Here is a 25,807-nt window from a genome sequence, read left to right on the forward strand (position 1 = left end):
CCACAGCAGACATTTATTTTCTCACAGATCTGGAGACCGGAAACCTGAGATGAGGGTCCCAGCATGGTTGGTGTCTGGTGAGATGTCTCTTGTTGGCTTGTGGACGGCTGCCTTCTGGTGCCTCTTCTCTGTGCAAAGACAGAGAGATCTCTGGAACTTCTCCCTCTTCTTATGAGGACACTAATCCCACCAAGTCAGGCCCCCACCCTGTGACATCACTGAACCTTAATCACCTCTGGAGGAAAGCCCTATCCCCACATACAGTCACAGGGCGGGGCTAGGACTTCACCATATGAATTGGGGGTGAGGGGCTGCTACTCAGCCCACAGCACCAAGCAACAGATATTTATTGATAATGGATTACATATTTTACCCCACGCTCACTAATAGAGAGGCTGTGATCTCTACTGTCTGCGAGTTTCCAATCCATTCTTACGGTTATGAAACAGCCTCGACGAGAGTTGAAATTTGGTAGATTCAAGGGCTTCCCCTGAGGAAAGAGAACACAGCATGATGTCTACACTGCAAAGTTTCTACCGCACCTCCCAGAATGGAGAGCCACAACTTGAAATTAAATACGTCAGGGGAGTCCTCAGTCTCTGATCAAAGGCAACTCATGAGGTGGATATGAAGGAGAGCTCATGAAATATGGCAGAAGAAGAGGGGGAAATACAGTGAAGATTCTAGAAAATACCAGTGTGCAAACAGGAAACCGATGCTGGGGACCTGAGGCTTGCCAGAATAGCCCCATCCCCGGGAACGGAAGTAATAACAACTCCATGTAAATGGTACATGTGTTTCCTCCGAAACACTCAAAAGCATTTTTAAAATATTTGATATCCTTTCATTGTACCACTGAGGTAGAAAATAAATACGTATCTTTGGCTTTGAACAAAAAATTTCAGGCGATGATAGATACATACAGGGATTCACGATCATGGATTCGTTTAGCAAATGTTTTGTGGAATACCTGGTTTGCGTAAGATAGCGTCAAATCGCGGAGTAAGTAACAACCACTAGAACGTAGAATCCACCTGGAAAAAGTAGGTCTTCGAGCTGGAAGGAAAGAAGAACTCATCACGTTGGAGAAAGGGTCACTGTCTGTGTCGGCAGCTGTAGAGAACCACGGCCTGCCCACGCTCCATGCCGCTGAGGTTCCCAGAAGGTTCCGCAGGACTCTTCCCATAGAGCGCCCCGAGTGGCCCCCGCCACCAGAGCCATTGGAGTAGAGTCAACATTTGCCCCTTGCACCGCTCTGTGTTATCGCCTTCAATGGTTCCATTGGCCGCAAGCAGCCTTATTATATTATATTATATTATATTATATTATATTATATTATATTATATTAAGAATGTCCATAGCTATGCCTCTACAACATTATTTTAATATCCCCCAAATAAGGAGTTTTTCCAATCATCAGAAACTTTGGGTCTACGGCTTACAGACCTGAGGACTTCTCAAGTCCTCCACAACGGTGTGAACCAACTTCTTATTAGAGAGATAGATGATAGATACATAGATGGATAGGATAGGTAGGTAGGAGATAGAAAGGTAGATAGACAGATAGGATAGGTAGGTAGGTAGGTAGGTACGTACATATGTATGTACGTAGATTGCTATATATAGACATTCATCTCCTATCGGCTCTGTTTCTCCGGAGAACCCACGGGAACACAGTGGGCACGCCTACTTCTTGCTGAGGCCCTAACTGGATAACACCCAAGCGGACGCTGCCCGTAAACTTGACTTCAGGCAAACACTGCACGTCTACACCCAAGTATTGGGTGTGCCTCGTAATGGCAGATACTGCTGCTAGCACGTATAAGGTAAGATAAGGATTCCCCAGCAGAGGTGGGGAAAGAGGGCGTGGGACCTGGGGAGAAGTTTTTCCTACAGAACCTTCTAGCAGCATTTTCTCCCATCTGACGGGCTTCCCTGGAGAGTCATCCTGGAAAACATTCTATTTGAGGTTCCCTTTGGCACAGGAGGTGGCAGCTGGTAATGATGACGGTGACCCTTGTCGTTATTACGAAGCCATTTATTCTACTATGATTATTTTATCTTCTCCATCCAGAACTATGCTGTGTCCTTTTTAAGCACTTACTTCAGGTAATTCTCGTCGGGGTTCTGTAAGGTTGACGGTATGGTTCCCGTTTTGTAAATGAGGAGGTTCAGGGAGGGTCAGGGAAACCCCCAGGGGGGCGACAGAGTCAATGGGAGTCGGAGCCACGTCTGCTTGACTCTTCCCCTCTGCCCCCCCTAATGTTCCAGACAGAGGGGCATAAGTCTGCAGCAGAGATCAGCCAAGGTGTTCTGGAAACTGCCAGAGAATAAATATTTTAGACTTGGTGGGCCAGACAGTTGTAGGTGTTCAGCTCTGCGCTGTAGCCCGAGACAGTACAGAAGCGAACGAGCATGGCTCTGTTCCAATAAAGCTTTATTGATAAAAACAGATGGAGGGCCAGAATTGGCCCTGGGGTCGCGGTTAGTCCATCCCCGCCTGTGGGAACAACAGATGGGAGAAACAGTTTCAGAAATTGGAAGAACGTAGCAACAGCAAATTAAAGACCCCATCGCTCACCTCCGAATCTTGCAAATCTAGCCAGGGGTGTCAGGTGAACCTATTAACAAAGAAAGAAAAAAAGCCCAGAGACTCAGAGAGTGAAAACATAGAAAAATGTAAAATGACTGTAATGCAAGTTATACATTTCTAGGAGCAAAAATTAGCGGGGCACGATTAAATTAGCCAAAGCGTCTGAGACAAAGTAGGCGCAGAGCTGGGTTGGAGGCAGGCTAGAGGGCCAGTAGGAGCAGAGAGGAACTGAGGTCCCCTTACGTTTCTGAAGTTTGCATGAAAGCGAAGGACTAAAGACACCGGAGCAGTACCACACGACTACAGCAAAGGCGTTTCTGTGCTTTAAAACAAAGCACACCGTGAGTCGAATTCCATGCCCCCTCCCAAAGAGGGCCTGTTAAAATAAATGTCATCTGCTCAGACTAGCAGATGGAGAAGTCTGAATTATTGATACCCCAATGAAAGTTTTCGTTCGGAATGTTCCGCGGGTTAATGCAATAACCCCCCCCCCCCCCCCCCCCCCGTCTCTCCCCTGCTGTTCCGTCTCAGCTGCAGGGTCAGCTCTGAAATGTAAGCCAGGACACGGTTTTATCTGGGGCTTCTCTCTCTCTCTCTCTCTCGACCTAAGCCCGGGCTCTCCTGCATCATCATAAGCCAGGGCCTGAGAGCCTGGATAATCGGCTGGCAAAACAGAGAGCAGGCTCAGTGTCGTTTTCCTGCAGAGTAATTTTCCCATGGAAATTGGACGCCGTTGCACGATGGGGACTTAGTTCTCTGCTTGAAGCACCGGAGACTTCACGGGCTCCACATCCCCAGCTCCACGCTGTCCCTGTCCCCAGCTCCAAGATGACCAGATTGGGAGATGCAGACTCCGCTCTCGGTGAAACGGGCCAAACAGGTGCCAACAATCACTGTTGGGGAAAGAGCACAATCCCCCCCCCCCGAAGAAAAAATGATTCGTTGAGCAATCGAGGCCATGGGGCAGAAATGGTCTGTCTCCTTGGGTTTACTGTGTCTCCTCTAATGTTCAAACCGCTTCCGTGTTCCCTAACCTTGGCCCCGAGGGCTAGCTGAGGTATTCGCCTTGTATTCACTTCTTGCTCTCAAATCACATTGACTTTGGGGGTCGGACTTTACATTAGAGTCTTAACTTAGTCTGCTCAACAGCCGTGTATCTAACGGTACCGAAACTGAATTGCCAGACCATCGTCCCAGAATCCGAGCAACCATTTCTCTCTGGGAGCCACCATGATGGCTGTCGCTTTATTCAGGCCGTGTGGCCGGGACACCTGAACATGGAGAGCTCTGTTCATTGTGGGTAGCTGCTGGCCACGTGTGGTTTCCAAGCATCCGAAACGTGACAGACGAGCAAAGGTGTGCTTGAGTGAAATCCACACCAGATAGAATGTCATAGAAGGTACCTGTCTCATTCATGATTTTTGTATCAGTTACATGTTGAAAAGATAATATTTAGGGTACGCTGGTTGACATCAAATATTTATATGGGGCGCCTGGGTGGCTCAGTCAGTGAAGCGTCTGACTTCGGCTCAGGACATGATCTCATGGCTCGTGGGTTCAAGTCCCGTGTCAGGCTCTGCGTTGACAGCCCAGAGCCTGCTTGGGATTCTCTCCCTCCCTCTCTCTCTGCCTCTCCCCTGCTCAAGCTTGCTTTCTCTCTCTAAAAATAGATAAATACACACTTTTAAAAAAAAATCCATTTAAAAAAATATTTATGTGAAGTTCACCTGTTTCCTTTAACTTTTAAACTAGATGTGGCTCCCGAAAAACTCAAGATTACCTCTGTGACTCCTACGCTATTTCTATTGGTTGGTGCTGACCCGGAGTTACAGAATCAACGAGCACGTGGCCAAGAGAGCGGGCTTTGACGTGGAGAATCTTGCCACACGTCAAAAATGTGTTCTGAGGGAGACATTCTTCACGGAAAGCGAGGAGATCTCACAGGCTATCGTCAAAATTGCCTTCCTTTCTGTCTTTGGTAAAAATGGAATTATTTCTTCAAGGGAGTTGTAGAACATGGTCTGTCACTTATTTAAGATACTTAGGCTATCGCTTTGAAACTAGATCTTGACCATAATTCTTCCACACTTAAAAGTGCCACAAATAAAATGTTATCACAGTTAAACTTAAAAAAAAAAAATCAAAGAATTTTTTTAGGACAGGGATTCTCACAATGGGGTGGGATGAGCTGGGACCTTCCGGGACAAGACAGGCTGTCCCAGGGATCCTTTCTTCCACGTCATTGATGGGATTGTTTTATAGCCCTCGGGCGTGACAAGTTGAACAAAAGGTTAGGGATAAGTATTCGGGTTCAATTCACTAAGCACAACCAAGGGTCTCTGTCACCGCTCTTAAGTTCATTGCTGGGCAGGGCCATCCTCATGGACATACACCCGTGCGTTGGCGTGGGGCCCATGGGGAAGGGCCCCCTGCTTGGTTTGCTGATCTGTTGTCGCTGTCCTGGTGTTCTTACTAACGTTGTCTTTGAACTGGCGTTTTGTAAATGAGGCCTGAGGGGACAACGGAGCGTGCACATGAGCAGAAAATAGTTGCCCGCTGGGCACGTCCACCATCCAGTCATCCGTTGACCTGTAGCATTCAGGGGGCCCCCAGAGCACAGAATACCTGCTGATCCATAATTTGTAGGGTTCGGTGGGACGCAAAGTGAGGGCAAGGCCACTGTGTCACATCTGGGACCGAGTAAACAGAGATGCTGACTGCCCCCGAGAGGCCATCCCTCCTGTGTGAAAAAGAACTTGGCCCCTAACACAGAAGGAAAACTGTGAAAAACAGAGCAATGGAGGAACCCCATCGTCCCCTTCCCTACTCATGTCAGGCCCACGGGTGACGCCACAGAAGGGAGGGACGGACAGGCTCCCAGACGTCCTTTTCCTTCCCCGCTTTGCCACCCATCCGAGGCTATGGGCGGATCGTGCCCATGGACCGTGGGCATAGCGAGAAGCGCAATAAAAGCGGTCGAGTCAGTCAGGGGCCGCAAGCCTCGCAGGAACACAACTGCATCAGAACAAGGCGGGTTTAACCCCCGTCACGGCGAGGAATTCGCATCGGCCGTGGGAATCCCGGGCAGCCTTAGTAAGAGGGTGTCAGGCCCCGTTACAGGACTGGGGCTCTGGTTGGGTGACTTGGGGGAGCATCTAAGGAATGAGGCTTGTTCTAGATCAGATGTGGTCACAAAGCAGGGGCAGTTCCGTGAGCGGGTCTCCTAATAAATCTTTTTCATCAGAAGGGCCAGGTCGAGTGAGGCTACAGCTGTCATAGGCAAAGACGTAGCGTTGCTCATTCAGCAAGTATTTTGTGGGCCGTGCGGGGACCCGGTCTCCGGACACGTTCGGTGAGATTGTTCAGCCGACAGGAGAACGCAGGCTTAAGCGTAAGTGGCCGATCCGTTTGCAAGAACACGGAGGCCGAAGCTGTGAGCGTCAAATCCGGTTCCCAGACGTCAAGGACTGCCTTTCTCCCCCCTCATACTGTTTTGTCAAGAAGAAAAAAAAAAAAAGGACCCACATGAATGTATAAGCTATGAAATATGAACTGCGTAACCTTCCTGAGGCTGCACGTGAATTAAACGCACTGATATTTGCATTCAAACTGGCACGCGCAATATGACGATGAACACCGATGCTCATGCTAATAATTTAAATTTTTAATTTTTCTTTGCTTAGATCAACATTAAAGAGCAAATTAAAAAACAAATCATGAGAAGTGGAGAGAGAGAGAGAGAGAGAGAGAGAGGCCGTGGAGGGAAAGAAACAGCTTTACGTTTTAGTGCCTTTAATGACCCTTTCTTCTGCTTTTTGAACAAGGGGCCCTGCGTTTTCATTTTGCACTGGGTCCCACGCATCATGTAGCTGGCTCTGTTCCAAGTTCCCTCTTTCTTTTAACCCTTGACAGGGCCCTAAAGAGAAAGCCTTAAATCTCCTGATTTTCTTTTGTCCTTTAGAGATCCCTAGCTGCTGCGGCCCCCCGGGCGGCTCAGTCAGTTGAGCGTCAGACTCGTGGTTTCAGCTCCGGTCATGATCTCACGGTTCATGGGTTGGATTCCGTCGGGCTCTGTGCGTGGCAGCATGGAGCCTGCTTGGGCTTCTGTCTCCTGCTCTCCTCTGCCCCTCCCCTGCTCATGATCTCGCTCTCTAAAAAATAAATAAACATTTAAAAAAGAGGGGAGAGAGAGAAAGATTGCTAGCTGCTAGAGTTCCCCTAAGTCACCCAGTGTCAAATCCCTGTGTCCCTTTGTAGGCAGCACTTTGGTTGGTTTCAGAGAGTCAGCTGGCCCTCTCTCCTCTCTCCACATCCTAGTCTCTAAGCCCTTCCTTCCATGGGCTGGGAGCAGACGCAAGAAAGCTGTGGAAGGAGTGTCCTCCCCCGCCCCCCACCTGAGTATTCCATATCTGAGTCTGATTTCCATGGGTTTCCGTTGGCCAGAGAGTCGCCTGCCTGTGCTTTTCTGTGTAGGGATTGCTCTTTTCTTTTTCCCAGGCCAATATCCAACTTTCTACTCACTCCTCTGGTCAATATCTTATTTATAAACAATTTTCCAGTGCTTATCTCCGGTTGCCCTAAGAGCCCTCTAGTCACAACCTCTGATTACATTGGTCTTTGATACAGATTTAGAGTGAATCTGTTTCTTCGAAAGGCCTTTCCCTATCCCTTACACAAAACGCAGCTCTACAAAATAATTTAGAGAAAGATATTTGAACAGAGATTTTAAGGGACCTCATGCCACACCAGATGAGACCAAACAGATAACGTGCAATGGAAAATTGAGAGCTTTGGACGCACCCCCCCCCCTTTCTTTTTCCCAACAAAAATGACGCGGAAAACAAAGGGAAATGGAAAATTAAATTTCCTTACAACTTACAGCCCATTGACAAGTCCAAGAGACAGCCTCGTGACATTCCTCCAGGAAGGCCCAGTTGTCGTAATGTTAATGCTTTGCTGGAGGAAAAACAAAGCGTCAAATGGTACAGATCACGTCCTGTGGGACATGAGTCTCCATCAGTCTGCAAGCGTCTTAATGATTCAGAAGAAAAAAGCAATCTCCGGAAACCTATAGACTCAATTTCCTGGAGCCCTAACGTCACCCTCCCCTCCATGAGATAGAAAATCTTATGTCATCAGTCACTCGTCACAACCCCAGTGCAGCTCTTTCTGCCCACGGGTCCTGTCCCCACGCTTTAATGTAACCACCTTTTTGCACGGAAGACGTCTCAAGAATTCTTTCTCGACCTTCAGCTCCGAACCCCACCACTCCAAACCACATCAGAAAGACCCACCACGGGCCACCTGGGTGGGTCAGTCGGTTGAGCGTCCGACTTCGGCTCAGGTCATGATCTCACGGTCTGTGAGTTCGAGCCCCGCGTCGGGCTCTGTGCTGACAGCTCAGAGCCTGGAGCCTGCTTCGGATTCTGTGCCTCCCTCTCTCTGCCCCTCCCCCGCTCATGCTCTGTCTCTCTCTGTCAAAACTAAATAAACATTAAAATTTTTTTTTTTTTTTTAAAAAGACCCACCACTCTTACAGTTAAGTATTTGATGGCCTTTGCTCCATGCACAAAGTGTCAGTGGAAAGCTGGATAGGGCCTTGCCTAATGTTGTTTCCTGTACCTGAAAATAGCTCTGACCCATCCTTACGGGTCAGTTTAATTAACATATGAAACATCAGACCCTTAATACAAAATCAGAAACCATAATTTCTCCGTCTAGACAATGAGCTTCAGGCGTGTACCGGCTCAGAGGGGTGATTGTGGGGTCCGGCACAGAGTAGGGTTCAGTGTCCCGGGTCCATGATTCTCGCTTCCTCAGGCCCTATGTGGAACTGGGGCTTCCAGAAGGCACTGTCCTGGGTGATTACGTATTTCACAGTCAACAGGGTCAAGCTTTCTCTAAAATGTGCTTGGGGTCCCACCGTTTCTTTTTTATATTAGGTTTTAGTTATTAAGATATGTGTCTATGGTAGACACCTACTGGTGTAACGGAATCACAATTACCTCCCTCTTCCTCAATCCCTTTTTGGCGTGTCATCTTTGAAAGTCTTCAACATGTACACACACACACACACACACACACACTCATGAGATCAAATGCACACACCCACAAATAGCATCGCTTTTAACAAAGCGTGCACATGTATTGTGTTGGCTCCTTCGACTGCTGTCTCCGGGAGAGGAGAGAACACTAAAGAATTAGTGGGTGCTCTCCATGGAGGAAAGCACTGGCGGGGATGCTGTCCGCGGCATCCTCTCCCCCTAAGAGCCCAGAAGATGTCGTTAGCAGCAAATATTAGTGTGACATCGCCCCACCACGGGTCTCGTTTCCATCGGTCACAGCCATGTTTTATACTACGATATCCAGGAAGATCAAACCAGCCATTGCGGATTCGACGGCAGCTATCGTAGGAGCGAGAAGAGAGGAGAGGAGGGAGAAGAGGAGGAGTGGATTATGGCTCATTTCATCTGTCATCGTACAGAAAAAAAAAAACCTAAACAATTTGCTTTTGGGTTTTTTGTTGTTGTTGTTGTGTTATTGGTTTGTGTTTTATTTGTTGTGTTTTATTTGTTGTGTTTTTGGTTTTTTTACTCATTTGAGTCATTGACTCGAGTCATTGACATTCGCCACCCATTCAGCCAGGGACCTTTTCCTGGGTCCTGATCCCCAAGGAGAAAGCCCGGAGTCATCTCCCTACCAGCTGTGCCTATCAAAAACCCTCCCCGGGGAGCAACGCCCTCTAAACAAAAAACAAAGGGTTCTTTCTGTTCCTTTAAACACAATAGAAAGAATTTGGCATCATCAAAAATGAAAGACTACCATACAGAGGGGGAGAAAAAAGAATCCCTTCTAAAGGCCATTAAATGCAAATTGCCCTCCTTGTTGCCAGTGAAAGGTCTCACTTAACACCTAAATTTGCCAACAGGCTTAGCTGGAGCCTCTCCCAGAATCCAGACTTCTTCATTGTTCCCGTTTGTTCAAACACCAGGCGAGTCTGGAGCCACTGATTAGCATAATCCCATGGGAGGTGGTGGCTGCTTTGCTCTGGCTAGAGGGAGTGAGTTGGGTTCGTCCCAGCCGGTACCCGAAACACTGGGACCCCAATTACTTCCAGCATCGCTACCTTCACATCCACTCGCGGGCTCTGATGTCAGATCCTTCTTGGACACCGCTCCCTGGGGACTCATCGAGAAGAAACAACACGGTGTCCCAGGCATTTCTTTGATCCATCAGAGGCTCTGTGTTACTCCAGGGATGGCAGGGGGTGGCGGGCAGAGAGCAGCATGGAGCCTCAGGGCTTTCGCTTGCCTGTTTCTAAGGGTTGGGCACTAATTTCAGTTCAAAGTAAGATTCGGACTCTGAAAGAGCTGGTGGCTGCCCGTCCCCACAGAAGCAATAAAAGCCACTGCTGCCCCCACCTCTAGTTCCAAGAGGGCAGACACGGCCCCGGGCATGCCACGTCTATGCTGTCATCTCGGTGTCACGGGAATGCACGCACGCGACACAAGCTGAGCGAATGACTGACAACAGTCCTGGCGTGATTTATTTTTGAGACAGAGACGGAGCATGAATGGGGGAGGGGGCAGAGAGGGAGGGAGACACAGAAGCCGAAGGGGGCTCCAGGCTCCGAGCTGTCAGCACAGAGCCCGACGCGGGGCTCGAATCCACGAATTGCGAGATCGTGACCTGAGCCCAAGTCAGACGCTTAACTGACTGAGCCCCCCAGGCACCCCTGTGTCTGTCCATCCTTGATTTGGGCCCCGCTGTTCAAATTTCATCCTGCTTCCAGAGGTAGTTCAGAGGGGCCCTTGGAATCCATTTTTTGTCTCACGCCTTTATGTGATATATACGGGGAATCTAATGTCTGAAGAGGTAAAGTTACTTATTTGGGGAAACACGCTACTGCGTTTTTACGGTATTTTACGTTGCGAATCTTTATAAATTGCTTGTCTGTGACAGCATCAGCCCTGCCATGGACTCTAGCTTGTCTCTAACACCCAGAACATCTGAGTGGCCAGGATCCAAGTCTCCCTCCCTGTGTTGGCTAGCAGAGACTTGATATACTGTGGTTTCCCCAAATCTTAGATACCAGTTGATTGTAAGACATGCATATAAGTACTTTATTCGGTACTAAGAAGAAAAATACTTTATACACAGAAGTTTCTAAAAATTTCTTCACATTCAGGAAATGATGCTTTTACATGGCTTCTTAACTCTGTCATCGATAGGCCATCATGACAGCATCATGGGTGCCATTAAAAGCATCCACGAGGGGTGTTTGGGTGGCTCAGTCGGTTAAGCATCCGACTCGATATCTTGATTTCAGGCCAGGTCATGATCTCGAGGTTTGTGGGACCGAGCCCCGTGGTCGCCCTGCACTGTCAGCACGGAGCCTGCTTGGGATTCTCTCTCTCCCTCTCTCTGCCCCTCCCCTGCTCACGCTCTCTCCCTCTCTCCCAAAATAAAGAAAGAAACTCTGAAAAAGAGATAAAAACGAAAAGCAACGATGACACGGTTTTTGTTTAAAGACAAAACAAAACAAAACAAAAAAGTCCCGCCACTATTGTCTGGGCATTTTTTTCGGACTCGCTTGCTTGGAAGGTGTAACAGGCGGCCCCTGGCACCGTCTCGGGCAGGGATGGGAGTCCTGTTCTCTCTGCACATAGGGGTCTTCCTTTAGATTCCCAAAGCACATGCCTGCTGTTTCGGGAGAACATAAGGAATCGCAGCCTTCCCTGTAACGACAAATAATTGTTTGCCTGATACCAAATGTGTGCCTCTTTCTGTCTTTCTCTGCACTGGATAGCTTCTCGTCTTCATGCCAAATCATAGTGTCGTCTCGGAGACATTCTAAGCACCCATGAGACCATTAAACACAAATGGTTGCTGCAATTCATAGAACGGGGTGGAAGTGACCGAGATAAGGAGAGGTGTGAACGGGCTTGCATGAGTAGCAGTGGAGGTGGCGTCCCTGGGACCGCTGCCCCGTCCCGCGGCCACTGAAGGCCCAGGCCTTGTAAGTTGCAGCCTGCTTTCTGCCACATTAAGTGGGGGGTGTGGGGGGTGCACACCTTAGAAGTTGTAAAACACAGAAATAGCCCTAGCCTCAATCTGGGTTTCTCCTTGGGAGGTTCCTTGCTCCAGCTCCCGAGGCTGGGATTTGACATTCCACGCAAAACTTAAAAAAAAAAACAAAAAACAAGGGACCGAAAACATCTCCCCCCGCCAAAAAGTAATCAAGGCAGGTGTTTAAAAAGACATCCATAAGCCAATACCAGCATTTCTCAATGCAAGTCTAAGCCACACTCGACTGAGGAATTTTAAAAGAAAAGAAACAAACAGAAAATGCTAACCCCACACGCGTCGAGTGTGAACTTCACCCAGGCCGCAGGTGGTTTTGGAAAGCTCTCTGCGAGGTGCCAGCAGGCAGGCTGGAAAGGAAACCACGGATAGCGACATAAGGAATCTCTTAGATTTGCAGAAAGCCAAATTCCTAGTGCATCTTACACACAACAGAGAGAGCATATATCATCCTTGGAACCGTCTGGATGCGGCAGCAGGTGGGGCTAGGGCTTACTTCATTTGGACATCCCTGGTGGGGGTACCCTTCCTCCTCTCCTTTCTTTCGTCTTTTTTTTTTTCTTCTTTTCTGTCCCTCTTTTTAAAGCCAGGATGGCAATCTTGCTGCACGGATCTATTTTAGTCCAGCTACACACTGAGCTTTGAAACCTTTCAAACTGTGCTAACCCATGAATGCCCTATCATGCATAGAAAACAGACTTTCCAGGATTCTCTGAACTCAGATCCTGGCTGCAGATGTTGGGGCGTCCTCCGGCTCCTCCCTCCCCTGGGCTAGTCACTTCTGCTCTGCCTCCTCTCTGCTCCTTGGAGATGTCTCCCCAGCCCCGCCTGGCTCTGGAGGCTGGGGACTCCGACAGCTAGCCACCCCCCCACCCCGGGATTCTGTGGGGTTCCACGTCTCAGCCCAACGCTTGTTAGCTGCAGACAACACACGGCAGATCCGAAGGGGGGGTACCTGAGCTCAGCATCAGGGACCACAGCTCTGGGAAATCCTTATCACAGTAGTCTTCTAGCACTTTCTGGGGTATATTACCTCCCGCGGTCCCAGTACTGGCGTTTGTCCATCAGCACGCTTGGGGTCCTCCATCATGAAAGAAGAGGTCTTTTTTTGGGGGGTTTGTTTGTTTTTAAACGAGATCTTTTTATGAAGATCCGTCAGCCTCCTTATCCCCACCGTTTGCACATCTCCCTTTTGTTCCTGTTTTTTGATTAGTTGATGTTTTCAGACTTACGAGCCCTGCAGCATCAGGAGAGAGAAAGCAACCTGATTTGGAGAATTTCAGCCGGAGAAGCAAGCTCCTACCTAGAAATTGGGGGAATTGTTTCAAATTCACTCTTCAGGTGCCATCAATATATTTGCAAGGAAAAGAGGCGATAGCGTGCTCATTTTTCAAACTTCCTTTGAGCTTTTCACGGAGGAGATGCCGTTGGTGTCTCTGCATATTTTATGCAAATTTTGAGAGTATCATTTAGATAATGATCTGTTTCAGAGAATTAAATAATCACACACTTGAAGGTGATTCATTTCTGCACCTCTTCATGAGATCTTTAATCAGTGGTGAGTTTTTCTTTTTTCTTAATGGACTCAGGAGCACATTTTTCTTAGTGTAACTTTCTTTTCATAAGATGAGGAGACTAGACGTTGCCCTACCTATCACAAACAGAAAAAAGAGAAATCTATTACCTGAAAGCTCTTCTCCCTTCTCTGCTTCATACTTGGAGGACTTTTCTTAACAAGCCATGGCTTTCAGTAGACTATAGTTCATGTGAAGGAAACACAGAGAGATATAGTTTGTCATGAATTTTCAGCAATCTATGAATTATACATAACGTTCTGTAAGTTAAAGTCACATTAGACCGTATGCTGCTATCACAGATAGTGCAATATGTAGCTCCTTTCCGAGATCGAGCACATTGCTTAACCTCTTTAAGCCTCAGTTTCCCCATTTATGAAAGGAGATCTTTATAGTATCTACCTCATAGGGTTTTGCGAAGATTAAAATGAATATAAAGTATGAGGCTCATTGCTGGGCATTCAGTTAAGCAGACAATAGATGGTAGTCAGATGTTGTTATTACTACATTTTGTTCTCCCTCCCAGAAAGCTAGAAGTAAGAACAAAGTACAAACAGCAGGTTTTTCCCCGCTCTCACAATTTACCTTCCCAACTTTTGCCTGGGATCCTAAACAGAGACACAGAATTCACAGAGCGCAATTACCCTTTGAATCTGGATGTATTTCTGAAGTCAGAGAGGACAATTCCTCTCCCCTCAAGGTCCTATTCTAGTTGGACTAAGAATCGAATTGACACGAGACAGATTCAAGGAGAAAATCCAATCGAACAGCATCTCTACTGGGAACCCACGCAGATGTGGACATTCCCAAGACAGTCGGGCACGAAGAAGGATATACGTCATTCTGAACTAAGGAGAAGGGAGTAGGGGTCTGGCACTTTAAAGAGAAAAAATGCAATTCACGGGAAAATGAAAAAGAGTCAATGGTCGGTAAACGAATGTTTGCTGGGTCACGCAGAAACCACGGGGCAAAGAGACCTTGACCCAAGTGGCCTTGCTAGGCTCCTCTCTGTCCAGCATACCTGCTTCCTATCATCATGCAGCTATCTGTGATGGTAGCTCTCTTCCTGGAGCGGGTCCTCTGTCTAAATTCCTTTCAGGCAGTTGAGCGAAAGGTGAAGAGCTTTTCCTGAATCTGCTGGGTCTTGACTGCTTTTAACTCAAAATAACTCTTTATACCAAATGGTCCATCTTGGGGCGGCCGGACCTTGGCCCTAGGCGGTCTACAAACCGATTTAATGGGGTAACCGGAGGTTTCCAGAGACTTGGGAGGCTTCCCTTCTGTGAGCTCACTGGCGCCCTCTTCCACATCTCAATCTCTAGAACTCTCCAATAGCCATGCACTTTACCTCGTCCTAGTGCTTTTTGGTTTTTAAGCATTATTATTTTACACGTCCGCCTTAAAACATCCCAGCGGTATGTCTGTGTTGACCAAGAAAGAATTTATGGAACATTTCAGCCAACAGGCACTTTTTTTTGGCAATTAGAATTGTGCTTCTGAAGACACTCAGGTAGAAGCCAGACTCATGTCCAGAGGAAGACGAAGGGTGGGGGAAGGGTTATGTAGGCGAAAAGCTATGAGTGCAGCTGTCCTCTATGTCACACAGGGATTGACACTGAATTGACTGGAATTGGTTGGGGTAATACACAAATGAGGAACTGAAACTCGCCCAGTCTCCTGGGCTCCTTTCAAAGGTGAAGGAGGCCGTTGAGCCAGGTGTCATGGTGAGGACAGAGTTAAGCCCAGGCTGAGGGTTTGCAGCTGGCTGGAAGGTTTTTGAAAAAGTTCACGGTTTCTCTGATGAGGATGTGCATAAACCACCCCCCCACCCCGCCTTCCCTTACGGCCTCCTGATACTTATTTTAAAAAGAGACACTCTTGGGGTGCCTGGGGGGCTCAGTCGGTGAACCGTCCGACTTCGGCTCAGGTCACGATCGCACGGTCCGTGGGTTCGAGCCCCGTGTCAGGCTCTGTGCTGACAGCTCAGAGCCTGGAGCCTGTTTCGGATTCTGTGTCTCCCTCTCGCTGACCCTCCCCTGTTCATGCTCTGTCTCTCTCTGTCTCAAAAATAAATAAATAAATAAATAAATAACGTTAAAAAAAATTAAAAAAAAAAAGAATCGTTTCTGCCATTCTTTCTCTGGTACCTGCCGTTATCCCCGTAACAAGGTCAAAACCGACTTATTAGTTCCAAGGAGGCAGACACACAGCTAAGAATCCCTACATTTTTTTTTTTTTATCTTGAAGTTATTGTGTGTTGCTATGGGGATACAGCCCCCCTGCAATATCCTTTTCGCTGTCCGGCGTTGGCAAAAAAAATAAAATAAAATCGGCACGTCTTCCAATGCTTGACTTGGGCCTTGAGTTCGTTCCAGCCTCTTCCGGGTTCTTACCTGGAGGCATCGCCCTGCTGGCAAACGTAGACCCGCTTTGGTGTTTCGCCTGCTCTTTTCCTAGTTGACATTTCTTGAAACTGACAAGCCGGGAGGTAACAGAAGACCAGGGAAGCAAGTCTTGGAATGTCTGAATCAGAGAGCGGAGTTAATAAATTCACTCAGAGGAGAACTCCCCCGTAACCAAGAGCTTCTATTTGAGGTCGAGCCAACTCTGTGTTCTCCTGAACAGTTAACAGCGTGACAGGGAGGAGTACCCTTTCTCTGTAGGAAATGAGTGTGGCTTCCAGTGGCCTAATGCGTCCCCACGCGATGACATCTGTGTTCCTATTTAAAACTCAAGGGTATACCACCTTTTTTTATCTGAGCTGTTAGCTTTTAAAAAATACTTAAAAACCAATCAGCAACTAAATTGCATCTGAAGAGCTGTTTCAATTATAGAATGGAGGCAGTTCTGCAGCAAAGTATTTAAGAGCTGCAAAAATTAATGTGCATTTTAATGCTGATTTTCAGAGTATAATACACTTTGTAATTCATTTAAATGTATTCTGGGGGCTCCATTCTAGCTTCGGGCCCAGCAGTAGTCCTTGAGACATCATAAAACTACATTTTAAGTTTTTTTTTTTAATAGAAAAGTATTTAAAAATCTAAGAAAGATAAACTGAGTGAAAACATAATTGGTCAGCATCTGAATACAGATGGGTTCTCTTCCTTGAATAACACCACTTAAAAGCATTCCCGTGGAATGATTTCTACCCCAACCTGCAGTGTGGGTCATAGCACATAAAAACCTTATCTAATTGCCTTTTCTCTTCTTGCCACATTTCGGACACAGCCTCTAAACTTTCTAAGAGCCACGTTATTCATCGGAAGCTACTGACGTGGCAGATAAATCCAGTAGAATTAGTGCCTCCACGGATGGCGTGTTTTAAAACCGAGTTAATCAAACATAAACGTTCCGCCCAGAGCAATGGCAAGCAGTACATATGTCGACAGCCCAAAGGAAGGGAAGTCAGCAAAGCAAACAGCTGCTTTTGCTCAGCAGTTTCCAACACCGAGCTTTAATGGATGTGCAGGGGGAGGTGGGAGCCACCAGCAGGGAAAAGAGGTACGAGGTGGGCATGCCAGCCTGGGTCACCTTTCTTCTGCAGGCTTCCACAAGAAATCAGGGGAAGGACGAATTGCAACCAGAGGACATTAATGATGGGAGAGCCCCGGGCCTCACCTCCTTCACGCGCTTCACCCTTTCGCACGGCAAATGGGCCAACATCGCCAAAGGGAATGACCACAGACTCATGGAAAGAACGGCTCACTGCCCACAACCCAGGTTTCCAGCCTTCCCACCAGCCCATGGTGGGCTCGGAAGCTACACTGCTGTGCTTTGTGCCGTCACCATCTTGAGACGAAACGCACTCGTGCTTCCTGGTGACTTCCGGTGTGGTAATGGATGATTTCAGGCTTCAGTGGGCCCCACATCCAGCGTTCTTTGTGTTTCATTTGCTGGAGCTGCATTGTAATCAGTGAGTGATGCCAGTCTCTGCCTTCCACCGACTCCTCCTTCCAGAAGCTTGTTCCTCTCCTTCCCTGAAGTCAGCATGGCTGCAAATTGAGCCAACCATGCACCCAACAGAAGCTCCTTCCCCAGCCCACCCGGTGGGCCTCCTTCTTGGGAACAGTGGTGATGTTCTGGGTCCTGGGCAAAGGTAAGAGAAAAGGCCATTCATTTGTTTGACAAGCGTTTACTGAGCACTTACTATTAGTACATATTTAGGGTTAGAAGGAAATGAGTGACAGGTTAGCCGCAGCTTCACGCATCAAAGAGGGTACAGTCCAATGGATTGGAAATATCTGGGGGTTCCATGTTGCTTCCCTAACAACAAAGATGCCTCCAGCTTTAGAAGAGTGGTTCCACGGTTTAGCTGAACTCAAAAGCTGCAGTTAGCACCAGAGTTCGGAATATGGTCTGAACGTCCCGTGGGGACCGCCTGGCCCAGATCTCTAGAAGGAGGAAAGCAATAGCGGAGGGACCTAAACAAATCTCAGGCTAACTCACAGCTGGGCTCACAGGCTGCTGTGGGACTCTGGTTTTCTGAACTCCGGATTACATTTAGTCATCTCTGCTGGGTAACTGGAGGCTGTACAGTTTGCACGCTGAGCCGTTACGCCACCGGAGCCCTCGTCCTGAGCCCCAGAGGGCCCCTTTCCCCACACAAACCTAATATTGAGGTTCTGACAAAGCCACGGTGCTCCCTGGCCATGAGACCTCCATCTCTAGGCTTTCTCTGAGGAAGCCATTGGGTCTGCTTCCGAGAGGGACACAGTGGTGACTTTCATGTAAATACCCACTGCTATTCCTGACGGAGCTGGGAAACAGAGAGAGCTATTTATAAGCGTTCTGGTGGCAGTTGCCACAACGAGGAGGTGAGGCTGGTTTCTGATTCATGCCTTCTTCTAGCCAGCTGTCCCCTGTCATTTTACACATGCCGGCATGACATTTCCCTCCAGCCAATTTAGTCCTGAAAAGTTTTGTTTCTTTTCACACGTGAATGATAAGAAAGTCTTTGACTTGAATCATCCCTCGCCCCTCCTGAAACTGTAATTTCGCGGGTTCCATCTAATTCGTGCACGAGTGTCTCACTAAGCTATGGGGAGAGGACGCAAACGCTCTTTATGAAGGCTTGTATGGCTTACTCCACGGAGCGTCTTCTGTGGGGTTGGGTGGGAGAATTTAATTAAGAATTTAGGAATAACTGGAATCTGGGTGACTCTTTTTTAAAATGAGTGTTCCTTTGCCACATTTTTGAGAGCTAAAAATACAGCCAAAGGATGTACTTGGAGCTGGTTGAAAGCAGATTGGAAACCAGACAAGGGAAGGTGAATCCAATCATCTACATGTCTCAAGTCAGCCGCGTACCCAACAACATGAAACAGAAAGTCACCGGGAAATAAAAACCTGAATAATGGAATGGACGGACTGACGCATGTGGGCAAGAGGTAGACACATTCCGCATCCTCCAGAAACTCCAACTGTCATAAATCATAACAAGTCTCCAAGATTCTCTGGAGACTCAAGGCAGCTGGAGCTGGCCTCATGAGTGCCAGCCACCCCCCGCTGACCAGTCCATTCCTGTGTGACTCTGTACATGTCCCTGTTCACACTGCCTGGTGGTGGCGGGTGCGGGGGGGGGGGGGGGACTTTGAGGAAGTGAAATCATACATCTTGAAACGGGCTGAGGACATAAAAATGAAAGATATTCTAACTGTGGCATTCTTTCACTTATCTGAAATAAACCTGCCATCCACACAGCAGAAGTAATATTTTAATTTCAGACCTGAAAGAGAGAGAGACGGGGGACCAGGGTACAAACAGTGTGTCCCAGAGTAACACGCGACCCACATCCCTGCCTTTCTCAAGGGTGCTCAACCAATCCTCACTGCATAAATAAGCAAATGGATTAATGGATGAGCCCTGAGGAGGGGGATAAGAAGAGTGTTGAGAAGTTTTCTGAAAGTGGAAGAACTTAAATAGGACTCGTCAATACCCAAGATGGCAGGGACAAATTTCTTCATTAAAGTGCTAAGAAGCCCCAGATGGCTCTCACGTTTTCTTTGTATTCTTAGTTATTGAGATGGAGTTAGAGGCAAATTAAGAGGATACCTGCCAGAAAATGCGAAAAGCCCAGAAGATTCACAAAAAATCATCATGAAGCTCTGTGGCACCTCCAAAAACACACTGAAAACTTACCTCTTTTAAATGGCAAAGGATTTCAAGGACACAGAAAAACACAGAGAATGAAATCCATTAAAGGTAACATTTAAACAAAGCCTCAAGGATAGGAGTGAAGCTCTTGTTTTCTGTACTTAATCCTTACAACTCTCCCTTTCGAGAAATAACCACTTTTAGGAAATTGAGGTTACTCATCCTAGGAATTTCTTAAAAAACGGACCCTACTTGCCGACGTATGGGTCCATCAGTTTCGCATTGTTCTGCATCTTTCTTAGCCTTTTAATAAGCCCTGCCATACACCATACATATCTTTCTCTAACCTGCTTTTCAAACTTGTGTTTGGGGGATTTATCCCACGTTATTTCTGTAGCTCAAGGTAATTTATTTTTTTTTTATATATAAAATTTTTTCTAACGTTTATTTATTATTGAGAGACAGAGAGAGATACAGCACGAGCAGGGGAGGGGCAGAGAGAGAGGGAGACACAGACTCCGAAGCAGGCTCCAGGCTCCCAGCTGTCAGCACAGAACCTGACGCGGGGCTCGAACGCACAAACTGTGAGATCATGACCTGAGCCGAAGTCGGACGCTCAACTGACTGAGCCACCCAGGCGCCCCAGTCGAGGGTAGTTTTCTATTCTAGTGATAGAAGAGAAAGAAAATAAACAAAGTTGTAGATTACAAAATATTGGGTCATGATACAAAATGTAAGGAACATGAAATAGAGTAATCCTGTACAGTCTGGATCCAGGGAAGAGTGTCCCATGGAGGTGACACTGAAGCTAAGGCAAGGAACCGAGAGGTCACTGCGTGAAGACTGACACGAAAGGCCATGCCTCCCAGAGGCCTGGTGGACAACCGGAGGAGGCTCAGCACGCTGAGAAGGGAAGTTGGGGTGTCCGCCGGCCTGCTCCCCACAACCACAAGGCTGGGGCAGGGGCACCGGTGAAGAAGTCGTACATCAAGCAAACTTTGAAAGAATATATGTTCTACATTTCTACTTTAACAACCCGGGGAAGCAAAAATAAGATAAACACAGAGAGGGAGGCAAACCTTAGAGACTCTTAAATCCTGAGAACAAACTGAGGGCTGCTGGTCGGTAGGTGGGTGGGGGGATGGGCTAAATGGGGGCTGGGCATTGAGGAGGGTGCTTGTTGGGATGAGCACTGGGTGTCCTATGTAAGTGGTGAATCACTAAATTGTACTCCTGAAACCAATACTACACTACCTGTTAACTAACTTAGATTTAAATTAAAAGAAAAGAAAAGAAAAGAAAAGCAAAGAAAAGAGTAAAATAAAATAAAACAAAATAAGACAGAATAAAATAAAATAAATCAGAGTAAAGCTATGGTCTCTATCTGAGACAAAGTCATCAAAATACCAGTGGCAACTGAATTTAATTAATTATTATTACACATGCGTTGCTGCACCGATGACCCTTGGATGGGCAATAAAATAAAGAACATAAATAATTTATAAATGACTTTTTATTCATTCCATCAGACTTGTTTTGTTGGCTTTATTTCAGTGAAATCACTTCTGAATCATTAAAATCTGTATTTACATAATTTGCCTTGCAGCAATGATCTAATGGATTAAAAATAAAATATATTTTCACTTAAGGTATATACAATTTAAACACATTTTCATTACAAACATAAAGTAAACTGTAAGAAAAACTGACAAATTAACCTTTCCAAAAGGTTATTTTCCTTCTAAAGTGATTAATTATAAATCAGCATCAATATATTTATTCCAGAAAACAAAAAAGAAAACATATTTATTGAAAATTATTTGTTACGATGAAATTTTAAAATTTCATCTTTAGGAAATTTAAATAAATCTTGCAAAACATTTTTACAAAAATAAAATTATTTGCAGTTCAAGATTTGGATGTACACCTAGTTGCTAAGGTATGAATTTGTATCCCTTTTCATGTGACATCTAGACCTACATTGTTTTTATTTCTTATTTACTTTTTTAAAGTTTTACTTCTTTTGAGAGAGAGGGAGAGAGAGCACAAGCAGGGAGAGAGGCACAGGGAGGGAGGGAGAGAAAATAAGAAAGAGAGAGAGAGAGAGAGAGAGAGAGAGAGAGAGAGAGAATCCCAAGCAGGCTCCATGCTGAGATGGGGCTCGATCCCATGACCCTGCTGATCATGACCTGGGCCGAATCAAGAGTCAGACGCTTTACTGACGGAGCCACCCAGGTGCTTCTAGACCTACATTGCTTTTAAATATATGGTTTATTATTTTATCATTATTCATGTATGGTAAGACCATCAGATCGGGAGACAATGGCCATTGAGAGATGACTCAATATACTCACAAATTCCAAGAGAAGGGGCGATCACGTCACACGGGGCCATACAGGGCGGCACCAGGGTCGGTCAGGATCCTGAGGGAGGGGGGGAAAATGTGAGCCACAGCCTTTATTTTGGTTTTCATGAGGCAGGGTAAGTTCTCCCGGAATAAAATACGATTTAACAACAACAAAAAGCCAAGTGAAATAAAAAATGAAAGTTCAACTTGCTTATTTATAACCTGAGTAGAGCAAGTAAGGTTGCTGTGAGAGAAAAAAAAAAAAGTATATAATTAAGTGAAAAAAAAATCTGATCAGGCATCATAACCTTTTCAGATTTATAAAAACACCTACAGACAACAGCAGTGTATGAGACAGAAGCTGGTGTTTACAAACGTTAAGTGTAAGCTCAGAATGCTTACAAGGCTGAGACCTTGTAGGACAAGTCGCTAGAAAATATAGTTCGTGGTGTTTCCTCTCATAACTGATGAGAACACAGAAAGCTGTATTTCTTCATGCTTTCGGTTAGAATTTTGAAATGGCCAAAGTGTGATAAAAACTTTTGGATATAGCGTATCATGCCTGTGATATCAGGACACGACGTATTATATGTATTGAGATCAGTGTTGAAATGTGGAAAAGGTTAATGGGCACTGGTCCAAATTAGTAAGCTGGAGTGCAGACAGACCCGGATTCTGGAATGTTCACAGTCAACGCTGGACTTGCCTAGTACTTAGATCCAAGATGGTAACAGTTTGCAAGGGCATTGCATTTAGACATTTGTTAGTTAACTCATTCATCCACAGAGAACTAAAACTTTAAAAATGCAACAATGCGGGGCACCCGGATGGCTCAGGTTAAGCGTCTGACTTCGGCTCAGGTCATGATCTCACAGTCTGTGAGTTCGAGCCCTGTGTCGGGCCCTGTGCTGAGCGTCCAGAGCCTGGAGCCTGCTTTAGAATCTGTGTCTCCCTCTCTCTCTGTCCCTCCCCCGCTCACGCTTTTTCTCTCTCTCTCTCCCAAAAATAAATAAACATTTAAAAAAATTTTCTTTAAATGCAACAACGTGAACACTGTCTGCCTATAGGCCCAATGTCACAGACACTTCATATTTATTGGACTCCACGTGGCAGCGGGCCATAACATGGAGCTCAGAGGGGTTGGCTTTGTCCTGGTGACTTTTATTAATTGTTGGAAAAAATAAAGACGCCGATGCAATCCAAAGAAAAATGTCACCACATTTCAACAGCAAACAGCGAAGACAGATTTAGCCTTTCAGGTTGGCACTGACCGGTCCCTAAAACCTCAGACTCTCCAAAGCTGCTCGCGTGTGTAACTTCGTAAGGAGTGATAGATCCCACTTTCCTTCCCTGAAATCCAACTACTGAAACGAAAGTGAGACATTTCCAAAATTAGACATTTGAAGACTGAACAGCAAAAAAAATAATAATTCTCAGTTTTAAACTTTACGAAACGACTGTTTGATTCACGCTCTGGTGTAACACTCGAAGTTTGGCTAAAAGCTACCCATGGACCCCCGTGGCCGGACGCAAAAAGAGCAAAACATCACAAATATCTCGAGAGTAGCTACTTTCACCAAAAACAAAAAACAAAACAAAACAAAAAAACAACCAATCACTGCACGGGAATCTCTCCACATTGAGAATGCCTACATTTGGGAACAGCTGGTTTTCATTATGAAACCGAATAAAACTAAATGTCACTCCCTGTGAAAGGGCTTCAGGTTGAGCACAGAACGCAAGACTTGACATGGTCACCTAAGCACACACGCACACACACAAAAACAACAACCAAGCTGTCAGGTTTCTCTGCCCTCCCCCAAAGCGTAAGGGAGGGCTACATAAAAATACAGGATGAAATATGAATTTTAAAGTGTACTGACAGATTACTTCGCAGAATCTTTCTTTCGATGTTTCAATTTCGAGTTGATAACGCGATCTCTACGTATCACGCATAATTCGAGTGCGACCTTACAACAACACATCTGGAAAACCAGGGCAAGACTGAGGATATTTCTGGCAGCCGATTTTTCTTACACCCAATCCGTCTCGCTGGCTTATTTTTACCTCCCGGGCCCTGTAGACACCTAAGGGTGCGACCTCGGCACTAGCTTGCGTTTCTCGCGGACAGAAGCTCTGGTAGCGAATTGCTCAGCCAGCCTCCTCCGTTTGTTCGTCTATGCGTCATCGAGGATGTCACAACTATTTCTTTCCGCACCTGTGATCTACCTGGCCCTGTAGCGACCGCTGTAGGTACAAAGTGCAGACAATTCTTGCCTCTGGGACTTCAGACTCCAGTTGGAGCCGGGGCTAAGTTCACTAAATGTTGGAATTGCATTTGACGGGCCGCCTTCGTCCTACCCTGACAGAGCGAGTCCTGGGTTACCTGATCTATGGAACCCCGAGACGTCAGCCGTGATGTAGAAGGTAATATAACAGCGCATAAAATGCATCCCCAAGAGAAAACTTACTCCTGTCTGCAGGGTTTGATTTGCGAAAGCATCTGGCACAAAGAGAAGCATCAAGGTTTGCGCGCAGGCCGACTAAAATTTAAGTCCCTGAAGCTAATTGGTAAATTAGCAGACAGCCTCATTCACCTGAGCCCCCCCTTCCCAGGCCTTTGCTATTTTGCTGCAGAAAGTAAGCTTCTCCCAGGAGACAGAACTGGAACATACAGACGTCTGAACAAACCTGGCTTTGTCTTCGCTGACGTGCGAATTTGTTTCTGTCTTTGTTACCGCGTTTGAAACCCAATGCTTCTCCTCCTGACAAGTTCAGCCCCACGCAGTTCATCCAGTGGGCGGAGGTACGTGTTCCCCACACAGAAACTTTTCCTTAGGTTAATTGTCTCCTAAGACACGGCTGGGCTGATGTCACAGGACAAGGAACCGAGGCCCCCCGGCTGAGCTGCGGGCCCTGTGCTAGATTTAAAGGCACAGGAGAGAATTCCAGATGGCCTACAGGGCTTTGAGGTTGAGAAGGCACATCTGGAAGATAAATGTGGGCAATCTCACAGTCCCGTTTTAAGAAATATTCAATTTCTTATCTTTAATTAACAAAGAGGTAGATGCTTTCATTTTCCGTAACTCTTTCGGTATTTGAGAAAATCATCCTTCTTCCGCTATGTTAATCGACGTAGGCTGGCTGCATTCTCACACAGTTCAACGCTATTTTAATAGCATTTGATTGAGTGCCCATTGTATGCAAGGTCCTGTAGACAGGCCATCCAGGAGGCAGAAGAGCACCTAAAAAGGTTTTCCATCAAAGACAGAATGAAGAATGAATAGAATTTATGAAAAGGTGAGGTTCAAAATACAGGCAATTTGATCAGCACGTTCAAAGGAGTAAAGGAATGAAACACCATGGTGGGCAAAAAGGAAATATGAATTGTTGGGAGCCTGGGGGTAGCAGGGAAAGGGGAAACTCGGGGCCACCTGGGAGCTGGGACTAAATCCAGCGGGTCTGGGCTCCAGTCATTGTTCAAGGGAGGCCTTCTTTCTCATTCATGGGGGGGGGGGGGGGCTTTGAAACAATGTTTTCAAAACTGATTTTTTCTGGGCAGCACAGCTGGTGATTTAGATTTAGTCGGTGTGGGCTTGGGCCCTCCCTAAAATTCCCTGGGGGGCTGGGAGTGAGATGCCTCCACCCCTCTACAAGCCTCGCCCGCGTCAGACCTAGTGGGGGACGGAGCGGAAGGTGTGGAAGGCAATGAGGAAAGCGGGGGCATTCATACTCAGCTGTTGCCCACGCCTCGGGGCACTAACAACACACAGTCTTCACGGTCGTTTCTATTAATATATAAAAATGGCATGGGCACCTTAAAGTCAAGCCCCCAAACAACCCAGCCAAGTCGGAAGGTGTCCCGTCCAACAGGGGCAGTGGGAATCGAACCTTCTTTCGGGAGAGGAGGCATTCTCTGACAGGTAGAGTGGCAAAAAAAAAAAACAAACCAAAAAAAACCCAAGAGTTCCAAGTGTCATTTTCTTCTATTATCCATGTTTGTTCACGGGGAAAAGCCAGCATCTGTAGGCTGGGTTGGTGCCAGAACACTCCCACGCTGGATCCAGCTCCCAAGGGCAAGGGTAGCCAGGAGCCCACAGTTCAATGTTCTCAGGG

At 46.7% G+C, this 25,807-nt stretch overlaps 1 long non-coding RNA gene across 1 annotated transcript; it reads right to left on the minus strand.

The window, feature by feature from the left end:
- Positions 1 to 24,562, minus strand: LOC113603580 (uncharacterized). Its single transcript, XR_008299895.1, has 5 exons — positions 24,383 to 24,562; positions 24,078 to 24,194; positions 21,699 to 21,767; positions 13,362 to 13,432; positions 1 to 6,744 (listed from the first exon to the last, which is right to left on the minus strand). It is a non-coding gene; the product is annotated as an uncharacterized LOC113603580 (long non-coding RNA).
- Positions 24,563 to 25,807: the final 1,245 nt, after the last annotated feature.

Source organism: Acinonyx jubatus, chromosome B4 (assembly GCF_027475565.1).
Source record: "Acinonyx jubatus isolate Ajub_Pintada_27869175 chromosome B4, VMU_Ajub_asm_v1.0, whole genome shotgun sequence".
NCBI lineage: Eukaryota > Metazoa > Chordata > Mammalia > Carnivora > Felidae > Acinonyx > Acinonyx jubatus.